The sequence below is a fragment of the Gymnodraco acuticeps genome, unplaced genomic scaffold (assembly GCF_902827175.1).
Source record: "Gymnodraco acuticeps unplaced genomic scaffold, fGymAcu1.1, whole genome shotgun sequence".
NCBI lineage: Eukaryota > Metazoa > Chordata > Actinopteri > Perciformes > Bathydraconidae > Gymnodraco > Gymnodraco acuticeps.
The window spans coordinates 1,582,892-1,595,039 of record NW_022989800.1 but is presented as its reverse complement, the minus strand read 5'-3'; positions in this window follow the sequence as shown (position 1 = coordinate 1,595,039).

The window sequence follows — 12,148 nt, the reverse complement described above, 5'->3', positions numbered from 1 at the left end:
GAGTCGGCTTCGTCTTCTTCTTCTTCTTCTCTCGGTTTTTTGGCGGATTGCAAACAGCTTGAAGGTGCATACAGCCACCTCCGGGGTCGGCTTGACTCGGTTTGCATTTATAAAGAATGCACACATATGTTTAATCGTTAATATCAGATATGTACTAAGTAAATACATTTGTTCCTGCTCAAGATTAGATTCAACTTTATTGTTATTGCACATATTACAGGTACTGAGACAACGAAATGCAGTTTAGCTTCTAACCAGGTGCAACAAGCAGTAAAGTGAAAAGTAATGTACACAATCTATAATAAAATATAGAATGAATTGAATGATGAATAAACAGTGAGGGGTATGAATACACTAGATATACACAGCAGCCTGAGAGCAGTATGAACAGTGTGTATGAATATGCTAAGATATATAAAGTATGAAAACGGTAAGCAGTGCAAGTATAGTATAAAATATATGGATATTAATTTCATTATGATAAATATTGTGAAACAATGATGAAAAATGTGAATGGAAGTGGCGACGTAAAACTGACACAAACAACAACAAACTTTTGCCCAGCCAATTGGAGAGTTTCATCACCAGCACGTGGAAAAAACCACCAATGAGCGCTCAGCTCGAGATACCAGCGAGTCGTTTCCCATCAAGCATTTCGCTTCCGCAGCCCGTGGAGAGGAACTGCGCCGCATCGCGCGCCTCGCCGCGCCTCGCTCTCAAGGCTGCGGGCGTCTTTGTCCCGCGAGATTTCAACGTCTCATGTAGGCGAGCCTCCAGAGCAAGTCGGACAAAATGACTAACCATCATGCAACGCACGAGCAAGACGTTGATCGAAATTGTGCAGGTCTGCGCAGGTCTCGCTTGTCTCAAACAAGCCTGGGTTGCGTTCCGATAATCCAAAAATCAGCTCCTAAATTCTAACCCTATCTCCTATTCCTTGACCTCTGAGTGAAACGTCACGGGGTTAAGGGATAGTGGATAGGAGAATTCAAAAGGACTTAGGAGAAGAGACCGCGGTACTTTAGAGAATCCGAATGCACTTTCACTATCCGACGTGTTAATGATGCGCCAGCGGACGTCATGAATGTGCGTCTGCTGCTGTGGGGAAACTATGGAAACTACAGTTTTCTATACAGCGGACTACAACATGGATGTTCAATAAGAACGAGGGACTACTGTAAACTCATCTAGAGACTCTGCACCGTGCTCTGATGCTGTTGCTTTATGCTTTATGAACGGGGACAACAGAGAAACATATTCTTCATGACCAAAGTTGGAATTGAAATAAAAAAGGAAAGTGAAACTTATGCTCGTCACCCTCTCCCTCCGGTCCACATTAATACAAATGATCCCAATATGTATGATTGTATGAACTATGAAAATATCTTAAAATCAATACAAATGTATTTATTATAAACGTTAGTCCTTAACATCTATCACTGTGTATATCACCATTCAAACATCTTTTAAAAGTTGAACAAACCCCACACAGCTCAGTGAAATGTTGACTTTATTTGATCATTTCAGTAAAAACTAAAGTTCATATTTCTCTTTTTGATTATAATACTGATGAACGTTCAGAAAAAAGCAATTTGGCAACTTACCACATACGTTTTAAAATGCTTAATAAGCACCGTAACTTTCATGATATCATTTCTCCGTCATAATCGGTTGTTTCCGTGAACGGCCGACTGTTGTGATGGCAAATGCTGCGGCTGCAATGCATTGTGGGGCAGCATTTTCTCCTCTCCTTTCGGTTAGGGAGGTCCAATGGTTCCTAAGCTAAAGGAGGTTATAAAGGAAGTTTGAAACCTCGGTTGCGTTCCGATAATCCAAAAAATCAGCTCCTAAATTCTAACCCTATCTCCTATTCCTTGACCTCTGAGTGAAATGTCACGGGTTAAGGGATAGTGGATAGGAGAATTCAAAAGGACTTAGGAGAAGAGACCGCGGTACTTTAGAGAATCCGAATGCACTTTCACTATCCGACGTGTTTATGATGCGCCAGCGGACGTCATGAATGTGCGTCTGCTGCTGTGGGGAAACTATGGAAACTACAGTTAGCGGACTACAACATGGATGTTCAATAAGAACGAGGGACTACTGTAAACTCATCTAGAGACTCTGCACCGTGCTCTGATGCTGTTGCTTTATGCTTTATGAACGTGGACAACAGAGAAACATATTCTTCATGACCAAAGTTGGAATTGAAATAAAAAAGGAAAGTGAAACTTATGCTCGTCACCCTCTCCCTCCGGTCCACATTAATACAAATGATCCCGATACGTATGATTGATGAAAAGATCTTAAAATCAATACAGATGTATTTATTATAAACGTTAATCCTTAACATCTATCACTGTGTATATCACCATTCAAACATATTTTAAAAGTTGAACAAACCCCACACAGCTCAGTAAAGACTGTGAAATGTTGACTTTATTTGATTATTTCAGTAAAAACTAACGTTCATATTTCTCTTTTTGATTATAATACTGATGAACGTTCAGAACAAAGCACTTTGGCAACTTACCACATACGTTTTAAAATGCTTAATAAGCACCGTAACTTTCATGATATAATTTCTCCGTCATAATCGGTTGTTTCCGTGAACGGCCGACTGTTGAGTGACGGCAAATGCTGCGGCTGCAATGCATTGTGGGGCAGTATTTTCTCCTCTCCTTTCGGTTAGGGAGGTCCAGTGGTTCCTAAGCTAAAGGAGGTTATAAAGGAAGTTTGAAACCTCCTTTCCTTTCATTTGGAGAATTGTAACGGCACTTATCATGGCTGCCAGTGAGGGACTTTCGGGTCATTTCACTCCGTTAGGAAGGTTCCTAAGCTAAATGGACTATTGGAATGCAACCCTCCTTTCCTTTCATTTGGAGAATTGGAACGGCACTTATCATGACTGCCAGTGACGTACTTCCGGGTCATTTCACTCCGTTAGGAAGGTTCCTAAGCTAAATGGACTATTGGAATGCAACCCTCCTTTCCTTTCATTTGGAGAATTGGAACGGCACTTATCATGACTGCCAGTGACGTACTTCCGGGTCATTTCACTCCGTTAGGAAGGTTCCTAAGCTAAATGGACTATTGGAATGCAACCCTGCTGTCACCGCCCGATCTGCAGCTCTGCCCGATCTGCAGTGTGCATGTGCGAGATGGTCCGTCATATTGGACAACGCCGGACGGCAACCCAAGTAAGACAACATTGACACAGTGGCTTTTGGCAAAGCTCAAAAAGAAAACGAGAGAGAGATGAGTTATTGTTAATACAACGTGACTTCATTATTATTTAACAACTATTTTTATTTGGTTCTTTTATTTGGGGTTAAGTACATTGTCAGAATAAGTGAGAAATGGATTTAACTTCTGTTAGACAGCTATCATACTGAATACATATTTACTGTGAATGTGTGCAAAAATGTATGGCATATGGTTGTCTAACAGAAGTTAAATTCATTCCTCACTTATTCTGACAATGTACTTAACCCCAAATAAAATAACCCAATAAAAAGAGTTGTTAAATAATAGTGAAGTCACGTTGTAATAACAATAACTCATCTCTCTCGAATTTTCCTTTTGAGCTTTGCCAAAAGCCACTGTGTCAAGTGTCCTACTTGGGTTGCCATCCGGCGTTGTCCAATATAGCGGACCATCTCGCACATGCGCACTGCAGATCGGGCAGAGCTGCAGATCGGGTAGTGACAGGCGCGGCGAGTCGGCGCAGTTCCTCTCCACGGGCTGCGGAAGCGAAATGCTTGATGGGAAACGACTCGCTGGTATCTCGAGGCATGCCCGGCGCCGTGGGAGGGCCAGGGAGGGCCAGGCCCTCCCATTTGACATGCCTGCCCTCCCCCAATAAACACGTTTTTTATTATTTATAAAAATATAAAAAACATGTTTTATTTTTTTAATTATAAATAAACTGTGAACTTTTATGCTACGATGTATGTGATGTCAAAACAAAACAAAAAAATCGCAGGCTACGTCAAATAAATGCATGTGTCTGTTGTGATTTGTGATTCGTCCACATTTAGACCAATCACAGTGTCACACTCTGCCGCCTATTCTGGATTTGTTTATTGTTTATTGTGCATTCTGTAGACTACCATTTCTGTTTGAATTACAAAATGGACATCAGAAATCGGCTTACAAGGTCTAAGGATTTATTAAAACGAAATAGCGATGAAAGAACTGCAGCCGATGGTGCTGCTGGCGACCGCACCTGCCGTTGCAACACATCCTCACTCCCAGGTCGGCCTATGTTGACGTTATGTCAAGTCCCCTGTGTCGGCTTTTTCCAACGCAAGGGGGGGCCCTTAGCGTCCATTTTCAACGCAAGGGGGGGGGGGCCTTAGCGTCCATTTTCAGCTTTCCGGGATGTCCATATGCTTCTATGGACGCTCATGGAAGCACGGCATTTGTTTGTGTCGGCTGCCCTTAAAGGCAATGTGAGCGTCCATTCTCATTGGATAACGGAGAATTGTACACCCGGAAGTAAGTATTCCCTTATTGTCGATTGATTTTACAGTGACATCTGCACTACTCATCGACTAAAAAACACCAGATTATCCTTGTTAATTACACAACATTGATTGGTTTAAATTGTGTGCAATGCTTTTGTATTTTTCCCCTTCGATTTGGAGAAACAAATATTTTTTCGGAGTAAAGGATGGCAGAATACACTACACTACCCAGAATCCCCAGCTATCGTTTGACTACACCATGTGCTCTGTTTGACGTCACGTGATCTTCAAATTTCTCCCTGCAGAAAAAAAAAACATGGCCGAACTTCGTTTTATTCTCGGTGGAAAATGCCTATTTTAAAGTTAGTTTGGCCATTAAAATGCGTTTTGATATCATTTGATGCGAGAAATATGAGTTGTTATTTCAGATTATGTGTGCAGTGGATGTACATGATCTTTAGTTTGCTAGTTATTACGAAGATTACTTCAGGAAATTGCGTCCATAACGTTTTCATTGTTACCAAGGTGGTTGCTAGGGATGCTGCTATCGATATTATTTCTGTTATGTTGTGTAACTGTTTAATGGTGTTATCTTTATTGCTACCCCCTTCCCCGTCAATGTATAGTGTCGGTCCACTGCGCAAACATATTAGTTTAACAAAATCCGCATCTAAAGATAGCCTACGTTATTTTCCCCTGTGCAATTCCAGTCTCACATCTCAGAGCACATCGTCATTAACAAATACCGGAAACAGACCGAAAACATTTTTTAAAATAAAAAAATACTTTATTCCGAGTGTGCTTGCTTTTCTCTTTGAAAGTCATCACATACCGGCATTGTAATACACGGTTCGGCTGCATTAAATATTACATATCTGCCGTAGTTCTGTATTTATAGAGCCCTGATGAGAAGACTTCTAGACAAACATGAAGAACTGAAAACCTGACGCGGATCATAAATATATCAGCCATTAAACAACATCTTACATTTCTTTTCACACAATACGTCTCCTTGCAGTATCAACACTAATTCGGCTGACTTTTATATTTGATCCAATTGGTAGATAGGCTGTATTTACACCATAAAGGTGCACAGCTGATATAAAGGGACACCTAGTGGTTAAAGCATGTTATTGAATTTCATTATTAGATATTAATAGGATCCCTATAAAGTATATTAATTACTCGTTATTCTCTACTAATAGTTCATTAAAGACTGTATATAATGACTATTTTGCACATCCCTTTCAAGATTTTCTAAGGTTTATTGACATATCATATAGGCCTACACAACTATGGTTTAGTTATGCATTGAATGAAAAACTTGGGTCGCAGGTTCCTCAATAGTGCATTACAAGACATCTATCAATATTTGTGCATACCTCCAGCAATGTTAACTATGTTGAAGCACTTATTTTAACTGATATTATACATAATGTATTATACTCTTATAAGATCTATGTAGATATTTCATCTCCGGCCTTGTCAGGTATTGAACAATCAATAAATAAAGAACACAGAATTGTTGAATATAAAACACAGCATTTGTGTGATTATACTAAATGATTTACAAATAAACACCACTGCATATTTAACTGTTACACATGCTGATGTAACGCAAATGTTCCAACTTGGGATCAATAAAGTATATCTTATCTTAAGCTGATCGATGGCTACTGCCATATTTGCAAAATGTGCCTCTGAACCTTGACAAGTGCATGTTTCAGGCTTATCAATTAATGTAATGTTATCAATTAACAACAGGGGTCACAAACATAAGACCAGCTGTTAAATAAAGCTCTTCTGACCTTAGCTGGCATGTGTGTATATATAGTAATGCTGCCCATTATGGGCACAAGCAATTTTCACCCATTTATTAATTATATGTTTTAAATGTGAGTGTTTCCTACCCCCTAAACCTCCAGGGATGTACACAGTTTAATACTGGCAACTTCTTATTATGGGAAATACGAAAACGTCTTTTAAAACTACAACTCCCAGTAGAGACGTGCCATAGATAGAGAACATGTTGCGAAACAGAATAGCCAGCATGTGTAGTTCTGGGGACGGGGTGGGGGAGGGGGGGGACGCGGTGGACCCGTTCAAATCCAGTTTTGGACAGTCTGCCGTGGTTCCATCCCATTTCAAGTGCTGTTCGAGGCTCGGCGTAACCCTCCGAGCACACTCTCCAATCACAGAGCTTGAGGACTATCACGGGGTTTGTCAAACAGAGCACATGGTGTAGTCCAAACGATAGCTGGGGATTCTGGGTAGTGTAGTGTCTTCTGCTATCCTTTACTCCGAAAAAATATTTGTTTCTCCGAATCGAAGGGGAAAAATACAAAAGCATTGCAGACAATTTAAACCAATCAATGTTGTGTAATTCACAAGGATAATCTGGTGTTTTTTAGTCGATGAGTAGTGCAGATATCACTGTAAAATCAATCGACAGTAAGGGGAATACTTACTTCCGGGTGTACAATTCTCCGTTATCCAATGAGAATGGACGCTCACATTGCCTTTAAGGGCAGCCGACACAAACGAATGCCGTGCATAGGAACATAAACCATGCCCAAGGCGGGCTAAACAGCTCATCGTCTCCGTCTCTACTATTTCTCTCCGAGTGCAGCGATGAGGAAGCTGCCATCCATAACCAGTGTGCCTTGCTCGTGATTTACCAGTGTTTGTGCTGCCACGCACACAATGTTTCAAAGTGGTTGCTATGTTGCCCTTTATTTGTGTATGTTTGCGATAAGTGTGCGTCTTTACGCAATGCTGTTGGCCTTGCTGTTTGATATTGTGCCGCAGGCCCGCAGCACGTGACGGTTTTGTGTGCCCTCCCATGAAAATCATATGCCCTCCCTTTAGATTTGTTCTGGCGCCGGGTCTGTCTCGAGCTGAGCGCTCATTGGTGGTTTTTACCACGTGCTGCTGATGAAACTCTCCAATTGGCTCGGTAAAAGTTTGTTGTTGTTTTGTGTCAGTTTTACGTCGCCCCTTCCATTCACATTTTTCATCATCGTTCCACAATGTTTATCATCATGAAATTAATATCTATATATTTTATACTATACTTGCACTGCTTACCGTTTTCATACTTTATATATCTTAGCATATTCATACACACTGTTCATACTCACAGGCTGCTGTGTATATCTAGTCAGTGTATTCATACCCTGTTTATTCATCATTCAATTCATTCTATATTTTATTCTGTAGATTTTGTACATTACTTTTCACTTTACTGCTTGTCGCACTCCTGGTTAGAAGCTAAAGTGCATTTCGTTGTCTCATTACCTGTAATATGTGCAATAACAATAAAGTTGAATCTAATCTTGAGCAGGAACAAATGTATTTACTTAGTAGGCTACATATCTGACATTAACGATTAAATACATGTGTGCATTCTTTATAAATGCAAACCGAGTCAAGTCGACTCCGGAGGTGGCGGTCTGCACCTTAAAGAATAAAGAATATATCTAGGATTAAAAGACTAATGTCACAGCAGGATTTGGAAAAACTTGTCCATGCTTTTATCTTCAGTAGACTCGACTACTGCAATGGTGTCTTCACAGGTCTCACTAAAAAGTCTATTAGGAAGCTGCAGCTGATTCAGAACGCCGCTGCTCGAGTCCTCACTAACACTAAGAAAGTGGATCACATCACTCCAGTTCTGAAGTCTTTACACTGGCTTCCTGTGTGTCAAAGAATAGATTTCAAAATACTGCTGCTGGTTTATAAAGCACTGAATGGTTTAGGCCCAAAATACATTACTGACCTCCTGCTAAATTATGAACCATCCAGATCTCTCAGGTCTTCAGGGACTGGTCAGCTTTATGTCCCCAGAGTCAGAACTAAACATGGTAAAGCAGCGTTCAGTTATTATGCTCCAAATATCTGGAACAAACTCCCAGAAACCTGCAGGTCCACTGCAACTCTGACTACTTTTAAATCCAGGCTGAAGACTTTTCTTTTTGTCGCTGCTTTTAATTGAACTATTCATATCTTAGACTGCACTGTAACTTTGATCCATGTACTTTTTTCTTTTAATGTTTAATTGACTGCACTGTAACTTTGATCCATGTATTTTTTCTTTTAATGTTTATTTTATTAGCTTTTCTTTTTAATGACTGATTTTAAATGCCATTTTCTTAATCTCTTTCATTTTTTGTAAAGCACTTTGAATTGCCTTGTGTTGAAAAGTGATATATAAATAAACTTGCCTTGCCTTGCCTTGCCTAAAGTTGTTTGCAATCCGCCAAAAAACCGAGAGAAGAAGAAGAAGACGAAGCCGACTCCGAAGAAGCTTCTCAATACTCAAATTTCCCCTCCTCGACTGCTCGACTCCTCGGTCCTCCGGTAGTGACCCGGAAATGAATTTCAGCGCGCCATTTTGAAGGACGTCTCATTTCTCTAAATGCACACCGAGGACCGAGCATCGAGCGTCGAGGAGGCTCTCTGGAGGAGCTATAACCGAGGATACACTGATGGTTCCTCCACGGCTCCTCCACGGATGCATTTCCGGGAACGGTGGAGGTGTGACGCACGGCCGGACTTATCTCAGCCAATGACAGCTATGCATGCATCCCCTGGATATTATTTTAGAAACTGCTTTCATCGCGTCGCGATGTTTCCAGAGAGAACAGCTGTGAGGTCCATGCAGAAAGCAGAGCAGTGTGTATAATATATATCACTCAGTATAACAGGCCTACTCTCTTTATTTGCTTTAGTTTAGTAGATATCTACAAACAAAGAGTCGATATTTTTCTAAGACCATTGCTTCACATAATAAAATACACAACGGCTTATGCTTTAGGAGCTGTAAGTGTGTGTGGTACAGTGTGTAGGTGTGTGTGGTACAGTGTGTAGGTGTGTGTTGTACAGTGCGTAAATGCGGCGGACAGACGGGTCTCAGTTGGTTTGGTGTCCTCTGCTTACTTTTAATACTTGTAAATACAACTTTTGGCCCGTAATTTCAATTCCCCATTTCAGCGACCAGAGAGAGGGGGGGGATATATCCAGTCTCTGATTGTGTTACGTTATTATGAGAGTGCTCTCATACTTTAAATTGTATATATTTATATAAATATATTTGTGTGTGTGTGTCCGCATCTGTAGCCTGTTATTGTCTCATTATACCGCACTCTCAATGAATTCAAAGTAAATATGTGGGGGAACAATGTTCAGCTGATCTAACAGAGATACAGCGCTATGACAAAACACTCGACAGCTGATGCAGCTGTTGCCACGTAATAATGAACGGACGTCTCTTTAAAATGACCGCTCAGAGGAGAGGAGTTTCGCATTTCTTTAAACGTCTGCTGCTTCCCCTCCTCTCTCCTCGGTTCCCCTCCTCGGTCCTCCGCTCGCATCTCCTGTGGGCGGGTCTAAGTCTCGAGGAGGGGAACCGAGGAGGGGAAATTTGAGTATTGAGAAGCCTCTCGAGCATGAACTCCGAGCTGTCCGACTTCAGGCGAGCTTTTTGAGACCTCCCCCGGCTGCGATCGGCCCGCAACGCGTCTCAAACAAGCCTACTAACTCGCAGAGACGAGCTTCTTTCATTTAACCCTTCACATTCCAACAGAAACTGAATAGGCAGATTCGAAGGATTTATTTCTTTGGAAATGTTATTTTAAATACAATTAAATCAAGTTATTTTGATAAAACTAATGAAAAATATAACTAAAAAAATATATATTAAAAAAAAAATATATTTTTTTAATGTTTTTAAATATTATTTTGTAGAATATCTTAGGCCCTCACAGAGGGCTTAGAGGGCCCTGACGGCTCGCCACTGCTGAGTTCTGCTTGTTATACTCTAAATAATAACATTACTATAGAGACATGCTTACAAGGATGCATGTTTACAAAATAACTGTAAAATAAGTGATCAATTCAAAAATATTAATAAAATGCATTTAATTGGAAATTCAATACAACTATACTGTTAAGCAGTGGCGGCGCCAGAGATTTTCTTTTGGGGGTACTGTGGGGTAGCTTGACGTTTCATAGAGGGTGCTCAAACATTTAGGGTTTCCCATTAATGTCCCGGGCGCTACAGTTGCATTTTCTACTGCAACACTCCCCACACGCACATGCACAGTATACCCGCGACTGTTACAATGAAGGCTCGATAATCAGCTCACATATTCGTAAGCAGGGGTAAAGTGCAATTTTTTTTTACAAGTGGGGGGTGGACCTAATATCCTCTAGGGGGGTCCGGGGGGTGCTCCCCCGGGAAGATTTTTTTTTTTAATATTGAACTTAAATGCATCAATCTGGTGCACTTTGAGAGCAAAATCAAGAGATCTATGGATACATCTCTAAACACTATGAAACAGAACTGTAAACAGATTTTCTATTTCTTTATGGATATTTTACAAATCACTCCCCTTTGAAACTGTATTCTTGTTTTACTGTCACATAGTATTTCATACCTGTTTTTCTTTTATGCTCTTATTTTTTTATATCTATAATGATCATATAAACGTGTGCCTAAGAAATACTTATTTACATTAATCGTGACCAAACCGTTTTGAGACCCACTGAGATAACTTAGACTAAAGTTAACTATCTAAACACTCAGTCCTTTAGTTCTGGCTGAACTCAGGCAGCTATTCATGAACGGTAAGGCAAGCATATTATGCTTTTCTGAGACCAAATTGGACAATGCCATTACAGATTCAGAGATTGAAATTGAAGATTATCTTGTAGTGAGAAGGGACAGGAACGTGAATGGAGGTGGTGTCTGCATGTACATACAAGACACCAATTTCAAAAACCGTACTGACCTGCATCATGAAAATATTGAATCTGTGTGGGTTGAAATTCTTTTTGACAATGCTAAATCTGTAATAGTCGGGACAATCTATAGACCACCGGAACAGAGTGACTTTTATGATACATTAGATGGGTGTTTGGCTGATGTGGGGGATGTAGAGACAATTATTATTGGAGACTGGAACACGGATATGCAACGTAAAGACACGTCCGTCTTCAAGTCCTATAGGATTTGTGATCTGCACGGCTTCAGCCAGCTAATCACCCAACCCACCCGGGTATGTGAAACAACACAAACTACCATTGATCTCATTCTGACCTCTGACAAGTCCAGGATCTCCAGTAAAGGGGTTATAGCATGCGGTTTAAGTGATCATTATATGATATTCTGTACCCGCAAAAAGCTAAAACAAAGGGCCGGCTGTCACAAAACAGTCATATCTAGAGACCACAAAAACTACCTAGAACTGGAGAGCCTGGACTGGTCAGATGAGCTCAGTGGTACACAAGTTGAAGAAACATGGCTTGGTTTCAAAAACAAATTCTCTGCAATACTCAATGATTTGGCCCCCCTAAGAACAACCAGGGTAAAAAATCGCGCTGAGCCGTGGATGCACTCCGGCATACTGACCGCCATGAAAACCAGAGACAAAAAATGCTCTGAGTTTCATAAAAGTCAGTCAATGCTTTCCAAAAGCACGAGCAGTGAACTCCAGGCCCACGTGACTGAACTAAAAATTGAAAGAAACAGACTAAGAAATGACGTAAGCTCCATGATCAAAACTGCCAAAAAGAATTTCATCAATGTCAAAACTGAGGAAAACAAAAATAAACCCCGTGAACTTTGGAAATTACTCAATAACCAGCTTGGCTGCAGTAAAAAACTCAAAACGAGATTT